The sequence below is a fragment of the Tachyglossus aculeatus genome, unplaced genomic scaffold (assembly GCF_015852505.1).
Source record: "Tachyglossus aculeatus isolate mTacAcu1 unplaced genomic scaffold, mTacAcu1.pri SUPER_32, whole genome shotgun sequence".
NCBI lineage: Eukaryota > Metazoa > Chordata > Mammalia > Monotremata > Tachyglossidae > Tachyglossus > Tachyglossus aculeatus.
This window is the reverse complement of record NW_024044838.1, coordinates 4290923-4313467: the sequence shown is the minus strand read 5'-3', so window position 1 is coordinate 4313467 and position 22545 is coordinate 4290923. Positions and strand designations below refer to the sequence as shown.

Sequence of the window (22545 nt, the reverse complement as noted above, 5' to 3'; positions counted from 1 at the left end):
CACCCATAAAGTCATTACTATGTCACCCTGGACACATTGATTTCACTTATTGAGTATATAATTCTGAGTGTTCTCTCATTTACCAAAACTATCTGCTTTCCCTTCTATTCTTCCCTTAAGAGGATTCCAATTACCATTAGAATGTACTAAAAGGAGTTTTTTAATTAAGGTGTATAATGAGAAGGAAGACTTAAACATGTACAGGAAATGGCATTCATTGTTCCGACAATTCAAAATACATTAAAACCTTCAAGTATGGTTCTTTTAGAAGAGATTATGCCACAGTCATTTTCCTTAAAGCACTTGAAGAACCCACTGGTTTCTTCCTTCTCCCACTGAAAAAAACAACGTAATTCTCAGAAAGTGATTCACTTATCTCCTGAAGTCATTATTTGGCTCCATATCTTCCTCATGACATTTTTCACCTCCTCATTTCTCACAGTGTAGATCTAGGGGTATAACATGGGAGTACTGAAAACATAGAATATGGCCACTGTTTTGTCCATGGGGAAGGTGGAGGCAGGCCTCATGTAGGTGAAGATACAGGGAACAAAGAACAGCATGACAACCTTGACGTGAGAGCCACAGGTGGAGAGGGCTTTGCACCTTCCCTCTGAACTATAACTTTTTAGGGAGTTCAAGATGACCATCTAGGAGACGACCAACGTGAGGAAACAGACAGTGCAGATCAGGCCACCGTTGACAGCCACTGACAGGCCCACGATGTAGGTGTTTGTGCAGGCAAGTTCCAACAAAGGGTACATGTCACAGAAAAAAGGATCAATGACATTGGGATCACAGAAGGGCAGCCGGAATAGAATGGGAATTTGAATTATTGAATGAAAGAAGCCCAATACCCAGGCTACCCCCACCAGTAGGACACACTCCTGCCGGTTCATGATGATCAAATAGTGCAAGGGTTTGCAGATGGCCATGTAATGACCAAAGGCCATCACAATGAGAAGGATGACCGCTGTCATTCATTCATTCAAACATATTTATTGAGCGCTACTGTGTGCAGAGCACTGTACTAAGTGCTTGGGAAGTACAAGTCGGCAACATATAGAGACGGTCCCTACCCAACAATGGGCTTACAGTCTAGTCCTTCCAAAGAAGTGTGATAGAAAGAGCTGGACCATACAGCCATCATAGGATATGACTTTTTTTAGCAGACAGGCTGTCTACAATCATTTTGGGAGTAGTGAAAGAGGAGTAGAAAGCACCTATGAAAGATAAGTACCAGAGGAAGTAGTACATAGGGGAGCTGAGATTCTGACTGGCCTTGATGGTTATAACCACAAGCAGGTTTCCCAAAAGAGTTACCAGGTAAATGATTAGAAACAAAACAAATAAACTTTTCTGCAACTCTGGATTCCGGGTAAGTCCCAAGAGAAGGAATTCGGTCACATTGTTCTTTTTTCCATCAATTCAGTGCTGGTGATGATCAGACCGGTGAGCATGCACAACAGAGAACTGGTTTACTTGAAAAGATTAAGATAATTGAATTTCTTTAGCACCATTTTTTTTCCATGGAACCCAAGGTACTTCATTTATATTACTTAACATTTCACTCATTCTTGAAACACCTTGGTCCCATTTGACAGAAAGAAAAATCAAGCCAAGTAACAATCAATCAATGGTATTTACTGAGTGCTTACTCTCTGCAGACTGCTGCAGAGACTGCTTCGATATGCTGAATCCAGTATTCTTTCCACTTAGTTCAGAGCTTGTCAACCAGCATGATTAGTACCACTGGTAGCATTTCACTTGGATTTTCACCCTTTAGTCACACCTCCCTCAGTCCCACAGAATTTATGTACCTACCTGTAATTTTTTATTTATAATTAATGTTTGTCTCCCCCTCTTGATGGTAAACTCATTGTGAGCAGGAAACATGTCTACCAAATCTGTTGTATTTTCCTAAGTACTTAGTACAGTGCCTGAGGAGCAGCGGGGCCTAGTGGAAAGAGCACGGGCTTGGGAGTCAGAGGTCGTAGGTTCTAATCCCGGCTCCACCACCTGTCAGCTATGTGATCTTGGGCAAATCGATTAAGTCCTCAGTGTCTCAGTTCCCCCACCTGTAAAATGGGGATGAAGACTGTGAGCCCCATGTAGGACAACCTAATTGCCTTGTATCTACCCCTGCGTTTAGAACAGTGCTTGACACATAGTTAGCACATAACGACTACCATCATCATCATCATCATCATGAGTGTTCTGCACACCTTAAATGCTCAGTAAATGTGATTGATTGACTGATGAGCTCCCAACAGAAGCCGTTTTGCTTTACTTAGGGATGATCACAATAATAATGATAATAATGAATTTGTTAAGCTCTTACTACGTGCCAAGCATTGTTCTAAGTGCTGGAGTAGATACAAGGTAATCAGGATGTCCTACGTGGGGCTCACAGTCTTCATCCCCATTTTACAAATGAGGTAACTGAGGCACAGAGAAGTTAAGTGACTTGCCCAAAGTCGCACAGCTGACAAGTAGCGGAGCCAGGATTAGAATATACGACTTCTGACTCCCAAGCCCGTGCTCTTTCCACTAAGCCACGAATCGGCTTGCTGAATTGTTTGCTTTAGAAAAGTGTTGTCTCTTTTTAGTAGACAAGGTGTACGTACTGTCAGGTTAAGTTTATTCCCTCCTCTCACTGTGAATGCCTCCAATGGCACAAGTTAGACAACTAAACGTTCCTCTTTCAGACAATCCTTTTTATGTGATTCCACTCCAGAGATACTTCCTTATAGGTAAGGGGCTCTATTGGAGAGAGGAAGCAAATGGTCACAAAGATTCCTGATAATGCTCATAATCCATAAAACTACAATCTCTCTACTTTTTTATTCTCAAAATAAGGGGTTAATTATTGAATTAAGGATATTGAATGCTCTTTCTTGTTCTATTATCGATCAATCAATCAATCAGTGATATTTATTGAGTGCCTGGAGTGCTATATTCAATGCTTGGGAGAGTACAATGCAATAGAGTTTGTAAACTCGTTGTGAGCAGGGAATGTGTCTGTTATATTGCTATACTGTATCCTCCCAAAGTGCTTTGTATAGTACTCTGCACATAGTAAATGCTCAAAAGTATATGATTAACTGACTAGATTAGGTAGACCTCATACCTGCCCACAAGAAGCTTACAGACTGGAGGGGGAGGCAGACATTAAGATAAATGATAGAAGGATATGCACATAAGTGCTCTGGGGCAGGGGTGAATGTCAAAGTGTTTAGAGGGTAGAGACCCAAGTGCAGGTAATGCAGAAGAGAGGGAAAATTGAAGAAGTGAGTTCATAGTCAGTAAAAGCCTCATGGAGGAGATCTGATTTTAGAAGTCTTTGAAGTTGGGGAGAGTAGTGCTTTCGGAAACAAGAACAGTCACAACAAGAACATACCTAGGAGTTTACTCCTCTCCTTCCAGGCATAGGTTTCTACTAAATCCCCTCTTGGGCTTCTGCTTCCCAGAGGAAAACATGGAAATGTGTAGGATTCATCGTTTAACGCATTGCGCTTGACCCTCCCCACTTCCTGCTCTCCCTCTTTAATAATTATCAACTCCTTAGATTCCTTGTATCCTACATCCTGCAACCTTTCTCTCAAACTTTCAATGCCCACCCATTCTTTACATCAATCAATCAATCAATGTATTGAATGTCTACTCTCCTGGTTCTCCTGGTTCTCATCTCTCTGGCTGCTCAGTCTCAATCTGTTTCCCAGGCTTCTCCTCTGTCTCACATCCCCTAACTGTGGGGGGTCCCTTACGGTTCTGTTCTAGGTCCCCTTCTATTCTCCATCTACACCCAGTCCCACTCATTCTCTCCCATGGCTCCAACTACCTACCATCTCTATGACAATAATTCCCGGATCTATACCTCCAACCCAGATCTCTCTCTTCTGCAGTCTCATATTTCCTACTACCTTCAAGATATCTCTATTTAGATGTAACAACGACACCTCAAACATAACATGTCCTAAACAGCACTCTCTTATCTTCCCACCCAAACCGTGTCGTGTCCATGACTTTCCCATCACTGCACACAGCACCACCATCCTTCCTGTCTCACAAGCTCATAAGCTTGGTGTTATCCTTGACTCAACTCTCTCATTCAACTCACATATTCAATCTGTCACTAAATCCTCTAAATCCAACCTTTACAAAATCGCTAAAATCTGCCTTTTCCTCTCCATCCAAACTGCTACCATGTTACTCCAAGCACTAACCTATCCCATCTTGATCACTGTATTCACTTTCTTGCTAACCTTCCTGCCTCCCATCTTTCTCCTCTCTAATCCATACTTCATTCTGCTGCCCAGATTATTTTTCTACAAAACATTCAGTCTATGATTCCCCACTCCTTACCATCAGCTTTAAAACACTTAATCACCTTGCCCCTCCTACCTTACCTTCCTCCTCCCTACTATAACCCAGCCCAGACACTTCACTCCTCTAATGCCAACATACTCACTGTACCGTGATCTCAGCTATCTCATTGCCGACCTATTGCCCATATTCTGCCTCTGTCCTGGATGCCCTCCCTCTTCATATCCAACAGACAATCACTCTCCCCACATTCAAAGCCTCGTTGATTTTCCTGAATAAGCCCTGATTTCCTCATCTACCACTCCCTTCTGTGTCACCTTTGCCTTTGGATTTGCATTGCTCCCTCAGCCTCACAGCACTTACGTACATATCCATAATTTATTTATTTATATTGTCTGTTCCTCTAGCCTGCAAGCTTATTGTGGGTAGGGAATGTATCTATTAACTCTGTTACATTGTACTCTTCCAGGCCCTTAGTACCGTACTCTGCACAACGCAAACCCTTAATAAATGTGGTTGATTGATCAACTGGTTACTGTGTGCAGATCATTGCACTGAGTGCTTGGGAGAGTACAGATATGGGCAATATTTCTGAAGGGCTACACATAAATGCAGTGAAAAAGGCATTTTGAGCACCTGTTTACATCTGAGATTTGCAATAGAAACACATAACTGTTCCCTGGATTCGTAACTGGTTTCAGGTTTGGGACAAATTAGGTCAATTCCTAATTTTATTCACAGTTTTGTGGAGCTTATTGGTGCACAAAGTATGTGGTTTTCCAATTAGCTGCCTTTATATAAGCACATGAAGGAGAAACGGACATTCATATGGATTTTACAGTCTCCAGACATGATCTTCATTAGAGAAAACTGCGGGCCAATAAGAGTTAGAATAAAGTTTCTTTTAATGAAATGAATAAAAAGTCATTGAAGTAATGATCAGCCAGAATGGAAGAGATGTATTTGTTAAATGTGTAATATTAAAGTGGATAATTTTCTGTATAGTATTATCCCCCAACCTCAATAGCTCATGTGATAATCTACTTTAGCTAGTAGCTCGCAAGATAGTCCCTCTCAGAGACACACTCATGGATTGACAGTTGCATCAGTCGCTCCCCTGTTCTATCCATATTTCACTCTGAGCCCAGCATCATTTTTTATTGTATTTGTTAAGTGCTTACGATGTGCCAGGCACTATACTAAATGCTGGGGTAGATACATGCTAATCAGGTTGCTAATCAGATTGGTACAATTTATGTCCCACAGTGGGCTCGCAACCTTAACCCCTTTTTACAGATGAGGGAACTGAGGCACAAAGAAGTTAAGTGACTTGCCCAAGGTCAGGCAGCAAGCTAAGGGCAGGGCAGGGATTAGAATGCAGGTCCTTCTGACTCCCAGACCCGTGCTTTATCCATCAGGCCACACTGGTTCTCTAATCAATCAATCAATCAATCAATCAATCGTATTTATTGAGCGCTTACTATGTGCAGAGCACTGTACTAAGCGCTTGGGAAGTACAGATTGGCAACACATAGAGACAGTCCCTACCCAACAGTGGGCTCACAGTCTAAAAGGGGGAGACAGAGAACAGAACCAAACATACCAACAAAATTAAATAGGATAGAAATGTACAAGTAAAATAAATAAATAAATAAATAAATAGAGTAATAAATATGTACAACCATATATACATATATACAGGTGCTATGGGGAAGGGAAGGAGGTAAGATGGGGGGATGGAGAGGGGGACGAGGGGGAGAGGAAGGAAGGGGCTCAGTCTGGGAAGGCCTCCTGGAGGAGGTGAGCTCTCAGCAGGGCCTTGAAGGGAGGAAGAGAGCTAGCTTGGCGGAGGGGCAGAGGGAGGGCATTCCAGGCCCGGGGGATGACGTGGGCCGGGGGTCGACGGCGGTACAGGCGAGAACGAGGTACAGTGAGGAGATTAGCGCTGATGACAGCCAGATCTACATCTCTGCCCCTGCTCTCTCCCCCTCCCTACAGGCTCGCATCTCCTCCTGCCTTCAGGACATCTCCATCTGGATGTCCGCCCGCCACCTAAAGCTCAACATGTCGAAGACTGAGCTCCTTGTCTTCCCTCCCAAACCTTGTCCTCTCCCTGACTTTCCCATCTCTGTTGACGGCACTACCATCCTTCCCGTCTCACAAGCCCGCAACCTTGGTGTCATCCTCGACTCCGCTCTCTCATTCACCCCTCACATCCAAGCCGTCACCAAAACCTGCCTGTCTCAGCTCCGCAACATTGCCAAGATCCGCCCTTTCCTCTCCATCCAAACCGCTACCCTGCTAATTCAAGCTCTCATCCTATCCCGTCTGGACTACTGCACTAGCCTTCTCTCTGATCTCCCATCCTCGTGTCTCTCTCCACTTCAATCCATACTTCATGCTGCTGCCCGGATTATCTTTGTCCAGAAACGCTCTGGACATATTACTCCCCTCCTCAAAAACCTCCAATGGCTACCGATCAATCTGCGCATCAAGCAGAAACTCCTCACCCTGGGCTTCAAGGCTGTCCATCACCTCGCCCCTCCTACCTCACCTCCCTTCTCTCCTTCTACTGCCCAGCCCGCACCCTCCGCTCCTCCACCACTAATCTCCTCACTGTACCTCGCTCTCGCCTGTCCCGCCATCGACCCCCGGCCCACGTCATCCCCCGGGCCTGGAATGCCCTCCCTCTGCCCCTCCGCCAAGCTAGCTCTCTTCCTCCCTTCAAGGCCCTGCTGAGAGCTCACCTCCTCCAGGAGGCCTTCCCAGACTGAGCCCCTTCTTTCCTCTCCCCCTCGTCCCCCTCTCCATCCTCCCGTCTTACCTCCTTCCCTTCCCCACAGCACCTGTATATATGTATATATGGTTGTACATATTTATTACTCTATTTATCTATTTATTTATTTATTTTACTTGTACATTTCTATCCTACTTATTTTATTCTGTTGGTATGTTTGGTTCTGTTCTCTGTCTCCCCCTTTTAGACTGTGAGCCCACTGTTGGGTAGGGACTGTCTCTATGTGATGCCAATTTGTACTTCCCAAGCGCTTAGTACAGTGCTCTGCACATAGTAAGCGCTCAATAAATACGATTGATTGATTGATTGATTGATTAGCGGTGGAGGAGCGGAGGTTGTGGGCTGGGCAGTAGAAGGAGGGAAGGGAGGTGAGGTAGGAGGGGGCGAGGTGATGGAGAGCCTTGATGCCCAGGGTGAGGAGTTTCTGCCTGATGCGCAGATTGATTGGTAGCCACTGGAGATTTTTGAGGAGGGGAGTAATATGCCCAGAGCGTTTCTGGACAAAGATAATCCGGGCAGCAGCATGAAGTATGGATTGAAGTGGAGAGAGACACGAGGATGGGAGATCAGAGAGAAGGCTGGTGCAGTAGTCCAGACGGGATAGGATGAGAGCTTGAATGAGCAGGGTAGCAGTTTGGATGGAGAGGAAAGGGCGGATCTTGGCAATGTTGCGGAGCTGAGACCGGCAGGTTTTGGTGACGGCTTGGATGTGAGGGGTGAATGAGAGAGCGGAGTCAAGGATGACACCAAGGTTGCGGGCTTGTGAGACGGGAAGGATGGTAGTGCCGTCAACAGAGGTGGGAAAGTCAGGGAGAGGACAAGGTTTGGGAGGGAAGACAAGGAGCTCAGTCTTCGACATGTTGAGCTTTAGGTGGCGGGCGGACATCCAGATGGAGATGTCCTGAAGGCAGGAGGAGATGCGAGCCTGGAGGGAGGGGGAGAGTGCAGGGGCAGAGATGTAGATCTGGGTGTCATCAGCGTAGAGATGATAGTTGAAGCCGTGGGAGCGAATGAGGTCACCAAGGGAGTGAGTGTAGATTGAGAACAGAAGGGGACCAAGCACTGAACCTTGGGGAACCCCCACAGTAAGGGGATGGGAGGGGGAGGAGGAGCCTGCAAAAGAGACTGAGAAAGAACGACCGGAGAGATAAGAGGAGAACCAGGAGAGGACGGAGTCTGTGAAGGCAAGGTCAGATAGCGTGTTGAGGAGAAGGGGGTGGTCCACAGTGTCAAAGGCAGCTGAGAGGTCGAGGAGGATTAGGACAGAATATGAGCCGTTGGATTTGGCAAGCAGGAGGTCATTGGTGACCTTTGAGAGGGCAGTTTCCGTGGAATGAAGGGGACGGAAGCCAGACTGGAGGGGGTCGAGGAGAGAGTTGTCGTTGAGGAATTCTAGGCAGCGCGTGTAGACAACTCGTTCAAGGAGTTTGGAAAGGAATGGTAGGAGGGATATGGGACGATAACTAGAAGGTGAGGTGGGGTCAAGAGAGGGTTTTTTTTAGGATGGGAGAGACATGGGCATGTTTGAAGGCAGAGGGGAAGGAACCAGTGGAGAGTGAGCAGTTGAAGATGGAAGTTAAGGAGGGGAGAAGGGATGGAGCGAGAGATTTCATAAGACGAGAGGGAATGGGGTCAGAAGCACAGGTGGCCGGAGTAGCACTTGAGAGGAGGGAGGAGAGTTCCTCTGAGGATACCGCTGGGAAGGATAAGAGAGTAGCAGAGAGTGTTGAGAGCCGGGGTGATGGAGAAATGGGGGAAGAGACTTTGGGGAGGTCGGACCTGATGGATTTAATTTTGTTAATGAAGTAGGAGGCCAGATCGTTGGGGGTGAGGGAAGTAGGAGGGGGAGGAACCGGGGGCCTGAGAAGGGAGTTGAATGTACGGAAGAGCTGGCGGGGGTGATGGGCATGGGTGTCAATAAGGGAGGAGAAATAGTTTTGTCTGGCAGAACAGAGGGCTGAGTTAAGACAGGAAAGGATAAACTTGAAGTGAACGAGGTTGGCATGGTGTTTAGACTTTCGCCAGCAGCGTTCGGCAGCTCGAGCATAAGAGCGAAGGAGGCGGACAGTGGCAGTGATCCAGGGTTGTGGGTTAGTGGTGCGAGAGCGGCGAAGGGAAAGGGGAGCGAGTGAGTCTAGCTGAGTAGAAAGGGTAGAGTTGAGAGCAGTAATCTGATCATCAAGACTGGGTAGAGAGGAGAGGGCGGCGAGGTGGGGTGTGAGGCGCTCCGAAAGATGGGTAGGGTCCAGAGAGCGGAGATCTCTGTGAGGGAGTAATACGGATTTACAGGGGAAAGGAGTGTGAGTGAGGAGGCAGGTGAGAAGATTATGATCAGAGAGAGGGATTACAGAGTTGGTGAGGGTAGACACAGTGCAGCGGTAGGAGATGATGAGGTCGAGGGTATGACCAAGTTGGTGAGTGGGCGAGGTGGGGTGGAGGAAGAGGTTGGCAGCGTCAAGGAGAGATAGAAGGCGGGCGGCAGAGGAGTCGTTAGGGATATCAATGTGGATATTGAAGTCTCCGAGGATCAGAGTGGGCATGGAGAAGGAGAGAAGGAAGGTGAGGAAGGGGTCAAAGTCGTTAAAGAAGTTGGAAGTGGGGCCGGGAGGGCGGTAGATGACGGCTACAAGAATCTGGAGGGGGTGGTAGAGGCGAATAATGTGGGCTTCAAAGGAAGGGAAGGAAAGGGAAGGGGGAGGAGGGATAGTGCGAAAGCGACATTGGGGGGCGAGAAGGAAACCGACACCTCCTCCTTTCCGGTGAGTCTGGGGGAGTGGGAGAAGAAGAGGCCTGCACTGCAGAGAGCAGCAGAAGAGACTGTGTCGTCCGGCGACAGCCATGTTTCAGTTAGGGCGAGGAGGAGTAGAGAACTGGAAAGGAAAAGGTCCAGGATGAAAGGGGTCTTACTTAAAACGGAGCGGGGGTTCCAGAGGCCACACTTGGCAGCGGCTGTCGAGGGTGGGGAGGGAGGGGGAAGGGTGCGAGGGGTGGGGAGGGTTTGGATAGGGATGAGTTGGCGGGGGCCTGGGCGGGGAGAGTGGGAAGGGGGTGGCGATGGGAAAGGAGAACTGGGATGGGGTGGGGGCGGGGAGAAGGGGAGGGAGGGGGCCGGGAGGGAGAGGCGGAGGACCTGCGCTGGTACAGAGGAATCCTTGGTAGGGGGTGAGGGGGAGTGGTCTTGGTGGGTGAGAGGGAGGGAAACAGCTGGGTGGGAGAGGGGAAGGGGAAGGTGAGGAATGGGAATGGCAGTTGGGAGCAAGGGAACTGAAAGTTCATGGTGAGGTCAGCAGGGCGAGTGACAGTACAGCGGGGGGTTAACAATTGAGATGCAGAAGCAATAAAACAGTAGCAATGATAAAAGTAGGTGAAGGCATCACAGGGTGTAGTTAAGCAATCAATATGCTACGGCAATAATAGAATTGGCAGATAATGATGCCACAGAGAGCAGATACAAACTATTAAGAGCTGGAGTAGGGTGGGCCAGTTAAGGGGGATCAGGGAGCAGAGATACCTGGGGAGGGGAGGGAACAGTCAACTAGCATGGGAGGGAATGCTCTAAAACAACATTCTCTAAAATGTTGATCTTTCTAATATGTTGTTCTTCCACATCTCTCCACTCCTCAAAAACCTCCAATGGTTCTCCAGTCCTCTCTGCATCAAGCAGGAACTCCTAATCACTGGCTTTAAAACACTCAATAAAATCTGTCCTTCCTACTTATTCATTCTCTTTTCCCTCCCAACTAGGACTCTTTGCTCCTTCCAGACGATGATTCATTCTTGTCTCTTCTGCTAGGGATCGCTTTCTCATGTTTTTCTCTCTTCCTGGAACTCCCTCCCTCTGCAAATCCTACAGAACCCCCTCCCCCACTTCCTCAAACTCCTCAATTTCAAAGTGCTAATGAAATAACATCTCCGACAAAGAGATCTACTCCAATTAATTATTTCCTGTACTCAGGCTATATTTCCTTCAGTTGACGTCTCAGCACTTCAATGCCACCTGAGTACCTAACAAACTCAAGCTTCTATAACACTTATGTCCATATCTTCTATAATAAATTATTCAAGCAGTAATTCATGTACACCTCCACTTTTCCTCTTTACTCCTCTCTCTACATTATTTCAGTATCTGTTTCCCCTGCTAAAATGCAAGCTCCTTAAGAGCAAGGACCATGTCTACTAATTCGATTGTACTCTACCAAGTGCTTAGTACAGTGGTGCTCAGTAAATTGATCAATTTACAGTATCCTGATTTCTCCAAGATGAAAACAAAGTGTGACTTTTTTCCTTGGGAGGAGTGATCAAACCCTATCCAAACACTCGCTTTCTATGCCTTCGTAGATGTGGATTTCTTCCTTTGTTCCCTGTTCACCCAACTTCAGCAATGGCTTGCTCCAATTACATAGTCCTTGAGGTAGAACAGGCACCAGCCTAAAATGGTAACGTAAAAGAACTAGTGGGCACTCCATTCCAGCCACAACCATGTTTTCCAGCTTTGTTTCCTTATCCCCGCCAAAGGTACAAAATCCTAGAAACTAGAAAGGCATCAGGTCTGAGATTCCATAAGAACCCAGATGGCTTCTGGATAAGCCTAAACTTGACCTGAGGTGTCTTTTCTTGGAGTGAAGTCCAGATTTAGAGCAGCAACGAATTTTAGTCCAATTTCCTTTCATTGCCAATCTTTCTCTGCAATATTAGCTCAAGATCCTCCTCTCAGAATATCTAGATCCTTTATGAAGGGGGACTTCTAAATGCACTAAAAACTTGGTGACCTTTCCAAGTCAGTGAGAAAGAATATATTTTGCTGGGACTGTGACAAACATCTCTACCAGACTCGATTTGTCCATCCTTGCTCTAGGTCTGCCCTGAAGCAGATTCATTAGGTACACTGTTTCTCCTCTCACATTTAACTGGATTCTACAGATATTCAGGAACCTCGTAACGTTCTGTCTAATCAGCCTCACGGGAATATGACCAGTCTCCCCTTGCGGAAGGTTTGCCCAAGATGATACCAAATTGAATTTTGCTTTAAAAAAATGAGTATAGATGCAGGGAAGGAAAAAGGCATTTTCACTGGATTTTGATCCCAAAAGAGAAATCATTTCTGTTTCTCTTATGACCATCGTCAAATTGCCAGTCACAGGTACCTTGCAACCAAATGTCGCCTGGTGATTTGGAGAAGGTAGCTGAGAAGATTTTTCAGATAATTTTGGAGGGAAATTTTCCAGCTCATTTGTCTGGGCATTTCAAGAAAAAGAGATTGCTCACTTGCTTGCCTGACTTTTGTATCTCTGATTTCACAGATTTGTCAAGTAGAAAGAACATCAATGGGCACTTTAGGTTGATAATGTCTTTCATAGACAAAATCAATCAATGATATTTATGAGCACTTCCTCTGCGCAGAGCACTGTACTAAGTGCTCGGTGGAGTAAAATATATCAGAGTTAGTAGACACATTTATTGCCCACAACAAGCTTACAATGTAGAGGACAAAAGCATTGAGTCTGACAAGCAGAATGCTCCTTTAGGAAAATAGCCAGTGTAACATCTTGGCAACAGGAAGCAAAATTATCAGTTCAGAAAACAAAAACAAAGATGAAGAGAGCACAGGTCCTACCAAAACTAATCCATTCTAGGTTTATGTAACATCTGATCTTATTATGTATGGTAAGTGCACTTGGTTTTACTGAATGTTCTATTTTGCTCTCAGTTTAACAGATTTCTCCTTAAATTCAGGCAAATGTTGGGCTTGCACTCCAACCTTGCCTTCCTGCTTGCGTGATTGGCCAGAGTCTTTCTGATGGACAGTTTACTCCAGATTCACAAGTCCTATCCTGGATGTTCCCTGTTCCATTCCCAAACCTACCCAACCCTTGCCCCCCAGCGACCACATTTTGTGGGGAAGGAATATTTTGCACCCACAGAGAACCTTTCTTCAAGGGCTTTTCACAGATTTAGCCCAAATTAATGCATTAATTCTGACAGAATGCATGGATGAAAATATTATCCACAAATGCCAGCTCATCTGCATTGCAGGTCTATATAGATAACACCCACTTAATAATGGGAATCATTCAGCAGTAGAGATGGTGTCCATTCAAGTGGCCTTTCAAAACACACAAGGTCCAGCTCTCTTGGCATCTTCCTGAAGACTTCATTTTCCTATTTCCAATGCCAACCTTCTCACTGTATCTCGATCTCATCTATCTTGCCATCTACCTCTCACCCATATCTCGCCTGTAGTCTGGGATGTCCTTCCTTTTCATATCACTCTGCTCTTCCTAGCAGCTTGGCTCAGTGGAAAGAGCACGGGCTTTGGAGTCAGAGGTTATGGGTTCAAATCCTTGCTCTGTTAATTGTCAGTTGTGTGACTTTGGGCAAGTCACTCAACTTCTCTGAGCCTCAATTACCTCATCTGTAAAATGGGAATTAAGACTGTTAGCCCCCGTGGGATAACCTGATCACCTTGTAACCTCCCTAGATCTTAGAACAGTGCTTTCAATACAGGAAGCACTTAATAAATGCCATTATTATTATTATTATTATTAATATCATTATTATTATATCTAAAAGGCAATTACTCTCTCCCTCTTAGAAGTCTCATTGAAAGTACTTCTCTTCCAAAAAGCCTTCCCTGACTAAGCCCTCCTTTCCTGTTCCACTCCATTTTGCATAGCCTTGACTTGCTCCCTTTATTCATCCTCCCTCCCAGCCCCACAGAACTTAGATACACATCTGTAATTTAATTTATATTAATGTCTGTCTCCCCCTCTAGATTGTATGATTAGAGAAGCAGCATGGCTCAGTGGAAAGAGCAGGGGCGTTGGAGTCAGAGGTCATGGATTCAAATCCCGGCTCCACGACTTGTCAGCTGTGTGACTTTGGGCAAGACACTTCACTTCTCTGTGTCTCAGTGACCTCAGTGACCTTTAAAATGGGGTTTAAGACTGTGAGCCCCACGTGGGACAACCTGATCACCTTGTAACTTCCCCAGTGCTTAGAACAGTGTTTTGCACATAGTAAGGGCTTAGTAAATGTTGTTATTATTATTATTATTATTATTATTATTATTATTATTATCGTGGGCATGGAACGTGTCTATTATAATGTTGTACTCTCCCAAGCTCTAAGTATAGAGCTCTGCACACAGTAAGTACTCGATAAATATGATTTACTGACTCTCTGACACCATATCCCATTTGCTATGTCTTGATCAAAAGAGGTAAGAAGCTGCAGAGTTTTTTTATTTTGTTATGTAATGTTTTATTTTTTAATCGTATTTGTTAGGTGCTTATTGTATGCCAGACATTCATTCATTCGTTCAACTGTATTAACTGAGTGCTTACTGTGTGTAAAGCACTATGCTGAACTAAGTTGGTGACTCTAGGGCTTGGTGAGGGAGGGAGCCAGGGAGCAGCTGCAGACAGATTCAGTAGGCAGCAAGGCCTGAGGTCGAGGGTTCTTCTGACCCCCAACCCCTTAGGGTTAGAGTGGGACTGCGGCAGACATGGACCAGGGGAGCTGGGTCACTACTTTATTTTATTTTGTTCATATGTTTTGTTTTGTTGTCTGTCTTCCCCTTCGAGACTGTGAGCCCGCTGTTGGGTAGGGACCGTCTCTACGTGTTGCCAAATTGTACTTCCCAAGCGCTTAATACAGTGTTCTGCACACAGCAAGCGCTCAATAAATACGATTGAATGAATGAATGAATAAGCGTGTGGGAATGTAAAATATAAAAACAAGCAGACACATTCGTTGCCCACAACGAGCTCACAGTCCAGAGGGGGAGACAGGCATTAATATAAATAAAATATAGACAAATTAATAAATCATATCATATAAAGGCACTGTAGTAAGTGCTGGGGTAAGTACAAGCTAATCAGTTTGGATACAGTCCACGTCCCACATGGGGCTCACAAACGTAATCTCCATTTTATAAATGAGGTAACTGAGTCCCAGAGAAGTTATTTACCCAAGGTCCCAAAGCAGACAAGTGGCAGGGCCAGGTTTAGACCCCAAGCCCTCCCAGGTTGCTTCAGATTGCATTCTAGAACTGGGAAATCTTCCAAAGGAATAATCAACTCATTATCAAGTTGTAAATCGCCCCCTTTAACAAGATGGTGGTCAATCAGATAAGGGAGCCCAGGCACATCCATAATCCAGTCAAATACCTAGTTGGTAGACAGCACCACCCCTCACCCCCTCCTCTGTCTGTCGTATACCTGCTGCTGAGCAAAGACCTAATATCATTTCAACACATTCCACCACTTGCTTGCTGTGATACTTTGGGCAAGTCACTTAACTTCTCTGGGCCTCATTTACCTCACATGTAAAATGAGGATTAAGACTTTGAACCCCCCGTGGTACAGCCTGATCACCTTGTAACCTCCTCAGCGCTTAGAACATTGCTTTGCACATAGTAAGCGCTTAATAAGTGCCATTATTATTATTACTATTATTATTATTATTATTATTACTGTGTGCAGAGCACTATACTAAGCTCTTGGGAAAGTACAGTACAACAATGAACAGTGACAATCCTTGCCCAGAACGAGCTCAAAGTTTAGCAGGGGCCGGGGGACAGGCATCAGAACAAATGAATAAAATTACAGATATATACGTAAGTGCTTTAGGAGTGGGGTGAGGAGAAGAGCAAAGGGAGAAAGTCAGGGTGAGCTAGAAGGGAGTGGGAGATGGGGAAAAGTGGGGCTTAGTTTGGCAAGGACTCTTTTACCTTCAATAAGGCTTTGAAAGCGGTGGGGAGTATTTGAAGAGGGAAGGCATTCCGGGCCAAAGGAAGGAAGTGGGCCAGGGGTCGGCAGCGAAAGAGGCGAGATCGAGGCACAGTGAGAAGGTTAGCACCAGAAGGAGAGAAAAGGAGTAGAGGGGCAAGTTGATGGAGTGCTTTAAAACCAATGGTGAGGAGTTTTTGTTTGATAAGGAGGTGGATAGGCAACCACTGGAGATTTTTGAGGAGGGGGGGACTTTACCTGAACATTTTTGTAGAAAGATAAATTGAGCAGCGGAGTGAAGTATAGACTGGAGGGGGGAGTCAGGAGGTTGGGAGGTCAGCACAGAAGCTGGTGCAGTGATCTAGGTGGGATAGGATGAGTGATTGTTTTAACGTGGTGGCAGTTTGGATGGTGAGGAAAGGGCGGGTTTTAGTGAGGTTGTGAAGCTGGACGACAGGATTTGGTGACGGATTGATTATGTGGGCTAAATGACAGAGAAGAGTCAAAGATAACGCCATGGTTGGGCTTGTGAAACAGGAAGGATGGTGCATTCCAGTCGGTGCGCCCAAAACATGAGTAGTCCACGTCTGACACCAACGATGTCGAGTCCCGAGTGGCCAACTCGTTACCCGAGATTATATTAGAGGGTTCGTGTCCTGGGGCCTCCGAGGGAATGATCACCACAACGTAGGAACTAGATAATTTAATCAAAGATTCAGCTGTAGCGAGAACACAACTGTACGCCGCCCAACCAAGGCATAGAGTTTTGCTACCGCGAGATGATCAGTCCCACCCGGAGTTCAGGTCCTTATCGAGGCTGGCCGGCATGGGTGTCCCCGGCCTAAGAGGTCCCTTGGGCCCGGGCTGCCCCTGCCTTCCCTTCGGAGGACAGTGAGCAATAGCACGGTATAATTTTCCCCTCCTCTTATACTACTCTTGTTGACCATAACACTGAGCTTCTTCCAGACTTCTACTAGCAGATAGTTAGTTCGGTTTCTGGCACTTGTAATGACAGTGCAGTTTTCTTTCTTCTCCGGTTTTCCTTCTTCTTCGGTTTTCTTTATTCTGCAGATCATTAAGCCGGAGGGCCCCTCCACCGTCCCTCCACCGTGGCAGGATGCAATAAGCAGAAAGTTGCGGGTCGTGTTTGCTGACAGAGTTAGTTGAGGAAGTAGATTAGGGGTCGAGGTCATGTGTAAAAGATTTAGTCTCAGGAAGTGGGTCCAGGGATCAGGTTAATGCCAGGGTCTTGGGTTTAGTCTATGTTCCTTCAACACTCCACCGAATCAAGAGTGTGGCCCCAGAACACTTCCAGTGTCCGGGCTGTGAGTAACCGGGTGAGGGCTACAAGCCTGACGTCACTTTACATAGAAGCAAACAACAAAGTGTTGTGTGAATCAATAGCCATAAAAATAAGACTATACTTTGATCCGTGAGAAACAATATCAAAGGAGGAATCTGAGGAGAAACGGAATTGTCTTACTGAGAAGTTTGAGGAGGAGAAAATTTTGGAGAAAAGGAATTGTTTTGTAGAGGGGCTTGAGGAGGGGAGCAGGCCCTGCTGTAGGGAAAGAGAAAGACTGCCAGATGAGCCCATGGAGAGGGTTAGCCTCCCCCCCACATTCCCGGATTCACCCTTTAACGAGCTTGAGACAGCAGGCAATCGATGCAGGGAATCAGTACAAGTACAAGTACAAGTTGGCAACATGTAGAGACGGTCCCTACCCAACAGTGGGCTCACAGTCTAGAAGGGGGAGAAAGACAACAACACAAGACATACTAACAAAATAAAATGAATAGAATAAATATGTACAGGAAAATAATTAATTAATTAATTAATTAATTAAATAGAGTAATAAATATGTACAAACATATATACATAGATACAGGTGCCGTGGGGAGGGGAAGGAGGTACGATGGGGGGGTGGGGAGGGGGAGGAGGGGGAGAGGAAAGAGGGGGCTCAGTCTGGGAAGGCCTCCTGGAGGAGGTGAGCTCTCAGTAGGGCCTTGAAGGGAGGAAGAGAGCTAGCTTGGCGGATGGGCAGGGGAGGGCATTCCAGGCCAGGGGGATGACGTGGGCCGGGGGTCGACGGCGGGACAGGCGAGAACGAGGCACGGTGAGGGGATTAGCGGTAGAGGAGCGGAGGGTGCGGGCTGGGCTGTAGAAGGAGGGAAGGGAGGTGAGGTAGGAGGGGGCGAGATGATGGAGATCCTCGAACCCGAGGGTGAGGAGTTTCTGCCTGTTGCGCAGATTGATTGGTAGCCACTGGAGATTTTTGAGGAGGGGAGTAACATGCCCAGAGCATTTCTGGACCAAGACAATCCGTGCAGCAGCATGAAGTATGGATTGAAGTGGGGAGAGACAGGAGGATGGGAAATCGGAGAGGAGGCTGATGCAATAATCCAGTAGGGATAGGCTGAGAGATTCAACGAGCAGGGTAGCAGTTTGGATGGAGAGGAAAGGGCAGATCTTGGCAATGTTATGGAGGTGAGACCGGTAGGTTTTGGTGACGGATTGGATGTGAGGGGTGAACGAGAGACCGGAGTCGAGGATGACACCAAGGTTGTGGGCTTGGGAGACGGGAAGGATGGTAGTGCCGTCAACAGTGATGGGATTGTCAGGGAGAGGGCAGGGTTTGGGAGGGAAGATAAGGAGTTCAGGAGTTTTACTTGTTCTGATGTGTATATATATCTCTAATTTTTTTTTATTTATATCGATGCTAGTTGATGACCGTTTACTTGTTTTGATGTCTGTCTCCCCCCCTTCTAGGTCGTGAGCCCGTTGTGGGCATGGATTGTCTCTCTTTGTTGCTGAACTGTACTTTCCAAGCGCTTAGTACAGTGCTCATGCACACAGTAAGTGTTCAATAAATATGATTGAATGAATTGAATGAATGAATCTGTACGAATTTAGGGAAACCAGTTGGATGGGTAGCTGTTTGTCGTAATTTGTATGCGTGAATGTGTGTGTGGGTGTATGCATACACCTCCCCTCGCCTTTTTTTACTTAGACTAAATATGAAATAATGCTTTCTGCTGTATACCGTGGTGGTTTGGTTGCACTTTGAACTTGTCAGCAAGTTCCCGACCCAGTAGGAGCTCCCAGTTAAGTAGGGCTGTCCAGAGGGGGAGGTGAATCTAAGGATTTCACCCCAGGGGACCAGAAATCTGGGTGAAGGGTGTCCAAGCCTCTCATCCCGGGGAAATCTGGGTCAGGTGCATCCAAGGATCTCATTCAAGGGGAGCAGCAATCTGGGAGAGGTGAATCTTTAGCCATCTGGGGAAGGCCAGGGAGGGCAAAGATATCGGTCATGGCTCATGACAATGACATGTGTGGTCTTCACATCATAGATTCTAAGCTTCTTGAGGGCAAGGGTCTTATCTCCTGACTCTATTGTCCTCTCACATGCACTCAATGCAGTGCTCTGCACACCGTAGACCATAAGCCCCTTATGGACAGGGATCACATCTCCCAATTCTGTTATGGTATACATTCCTATGTGTTTTGTGCAGTTTTTGGCACACAGTAAGAATGTAATAAATGGCATTGATTGCTTGGTACTAGTAATAGGCTTTACCATTTTCCATATTCTGACAAGAATTAGAAGAGGTTTCTCTTGAGCACAAACTGAGTTCCTTTAAATCAAGGGGAGGTTCACATACCTGTTCTGTGCATTTCCAAAATTATATGAAAAAGCAGCATAGTCTGGATAAACCACACAACTGAAAAGAGTATATCTCCCAAAATATCGATGACACGTTCCTGTTTTCTCCTGGGCTGTGGTTTGAATCATTGTAAATAAGCGTTTAGTACAGTTCTCTGCTTACAGTAAGCACTCAATAAATGTGATTGAATGAATGAATGAAATATGAACTTGGAAACCACTGGGATCCCTAGGACATTAACGTGTGTTCTGAAAATAGGATTTGGGTCATCTTGGATTTTCTGATGTGCGGTAAGAATGCATTACTTATGTATATATATATATAACATATATTTATTTATAAAATTGATTATCTGTATGACATTTATTAAGCTTTTACTGTATGGCAAGTGTTTATATATATAATGTAATGTATACAATATATACAGACCTGTATTACATACATATAGATAGATACATAAATATAATTGTATGTACATAATAATGATTATGGCATTTGTTAAGCGCTTACTATTTGCCAGGCACTGCACTAAGTGCAAGGAAATCAAGTTGGACACAGTCCCTGTCTCACTTGGGGCTAACAGTATTAATCTACAGTTTGCATATGATGTAACAGAGGCACAGAGAAGTTAGGTGACTTGCCCAAGGTCACACAGCAGACGTTGCAGAGCCGGGATTAGAACCCATGACCTTCTGACTCTCAGATCCGTGCTCTATGCACTGTGCTATTCCCGTCACGGTAGACGACACTACCATCTTTCCCATCTCACAAGCCCGCAACTTGGGTGTCATCCTCGACTCTGCTCTATCAATCACCCCACACATCCAATCTGTCACCAAAACCTGCCGGTCTCACCTCCACAAGATCGCTAAGATGCGTCCTTTCCTCTTCATCCAATCCGCTACCTTGCTGGTTCAATCTCTCATCCTACCCTGACTGGATTACTGCATCAGCCTCCTATCTGATCTTCCATCCTCTTGTTTCTCCCTGCTTCAGTTTACACTTCACTCTGCTGTCCGGATTATTTTTGCACAGAAACGTTCTGGGCATGTCATCAAGCCAAAACTCCTCACTCTCGGTTTCAAGGTTCTACATCACTTTACCCCCTCCTACCTCACCTCCCTTCTCCCCTTCTACAGCCCAGTCCACACACTCCACTCCTCTGCCGCTAACCTCCTCACTGTGACTCGTTATCGCCTGTCCCGCCACCGACCCCTGGCCCACGTCCTTCCCCTGGCCTGGAACGGCCTCCCTCCATACTTAAGCCAACCTAGCTCTCTTCCTCCCTTCAAAGCTGTACTGAGAGCTCACCTCCTCCAGGAGACCTTCCCAGACTGAGACCCCTTTTCCTCTACTCCTCCCCTTCGTCACCCCCTCTGCCCTACCCCTTTCCCCTCCCCTCAGCACTTGTATATATTTGTACATATTTATTACTCTATTTATTTTACTTGTACATATTTACTGCTCTATTTTATAAATGGTATGCATATACCTATAATTCTATTTATTCTGACGGTTTTGAAACCTGCCTACATGTTTTGTTGTTTGTCTCCCCCTTCTAGACTATGAGCCCATTGTTGGGTAGGGACTGTCTCTATACGTTGCCAACTTGAACTTCCCAAGCGCTTAGTACAGTGCTCTGCACACAGTAAGCACTCAATAAATACGATTTATTGAATGAATGAATGAAATATGCCAGGTACTGTACTAAGCGCTGAGGCAGATTCCAGCCAATCGGATTAAACACAATCCATATCCCACACGGGATTTACAGTCTTGATCCCCATTTTACAGAAGAGGTAACCGAAGCCCAGAGAAGCGAAGTGATCTGCCCAAAGTCACCCAGAAGACAAAGTGGCAGAGCCGGGATGAGAACTCAGCTTCTTCTGATCCCAGGTGTGCCCTCTATCTACCAGGCTAGGCTACTTCTCTTTTGTTACTATGTGCCAACCACTGTACCAAGCACTGAAGAAGATACACTTTCAGAGCAATGGGCACAATCCCTGTCCCACCTGGGGACTTTTCGTCCTCATCGGACTCACCACCTGTCCCGACGGCACATGTAGAATCTCTGCTGGCTCTGGGTCTGCCAGGCCCGCTCCGCACCTGCCAGGCCCGCTCTGCCATGTCGGCTCTGGAAAGAAATTCATGGGTTGGAAAATCTGCCATCAGTGGGGACAGGCAGTGGCCCCTCGCTCTGTGCCACTTTTCTCTCTCCCCATGTTATATAGGTCCCTGCTGGGGCCTACATTGTGTCGTGCATTATCGTTTCGTTGCTCCCGAGGGGCCTATCGCAGGCCCCTCTCCCCGCTGACCCTGTTAGACCGAGGCCCGCGCCTGATTCACAGCCGGGAGTGCTCTGCCAGTGCCAGTGTTCTGCTCACAGGAAGCACTCTGTTGTACCCTCCACGCCCTGCTGCTTCTGCACAGAGAACACCGCTCATTGGATAACAGGCCCCATGGAAGCCCCGAGCGAGACCCTCCCTAACCCAACAGGCCATTGTGGCATGGCCTCTCCCCCCGACGACCCCCACCGACTCCAAAATCACAGACGCTCCTCACTAGGATCGGGATCGATCACAGACTCTGTGCTAGACGCTGAGAAGTCAATTCAGGTAGGTTTCACCAATTCAAATGGTTCGAGCCTAGTAGCCATACAGTTTCCCGTTCTGCTCTCTCAGGCAGACAGGGCCCGGCGGTGCTGGGGGGCTCCATCGCCATGAGCACCATTGTAGAGGGAGGGGCTTGATGAGGACGGAGGAGGGGCATGGGGGAAGATAGTCTCAAGAGGGCGTAGCTCGTCACGAGTGGGCGGGGCATCACCTGACTTTGGGCCCAGACTTCTGGCCAGAATCAATCGGACTCAGTGCCCAGGGGCTAGTGCGTCCAGGTGTGCGGCCATGGGCATTTCCTGCCCAGAGTATGTGTGGAGATTATTGATTTCATGATGTTTCCAGGAGAAGAGGGAGCTGAGTGGCCGACGAGGATCAGAATGAAGTAGAGGCTATTGGATGGGGCAAGAAGGAG

At 46.5% G+C, this 22545-nt stretch overlaps 1 pseudogene; it reads right to left on the bottom strand.

The window, feature by feature from the left end:
* Positions 1-368: 368 nt before the first annotated feature.
* LOC119921916 lies at positions 369-21645 on the bottom strand (annotated as a pseudogene).
* Between the last annotated feature and the right edge of the window lie 900 nt (positions 21646-22545).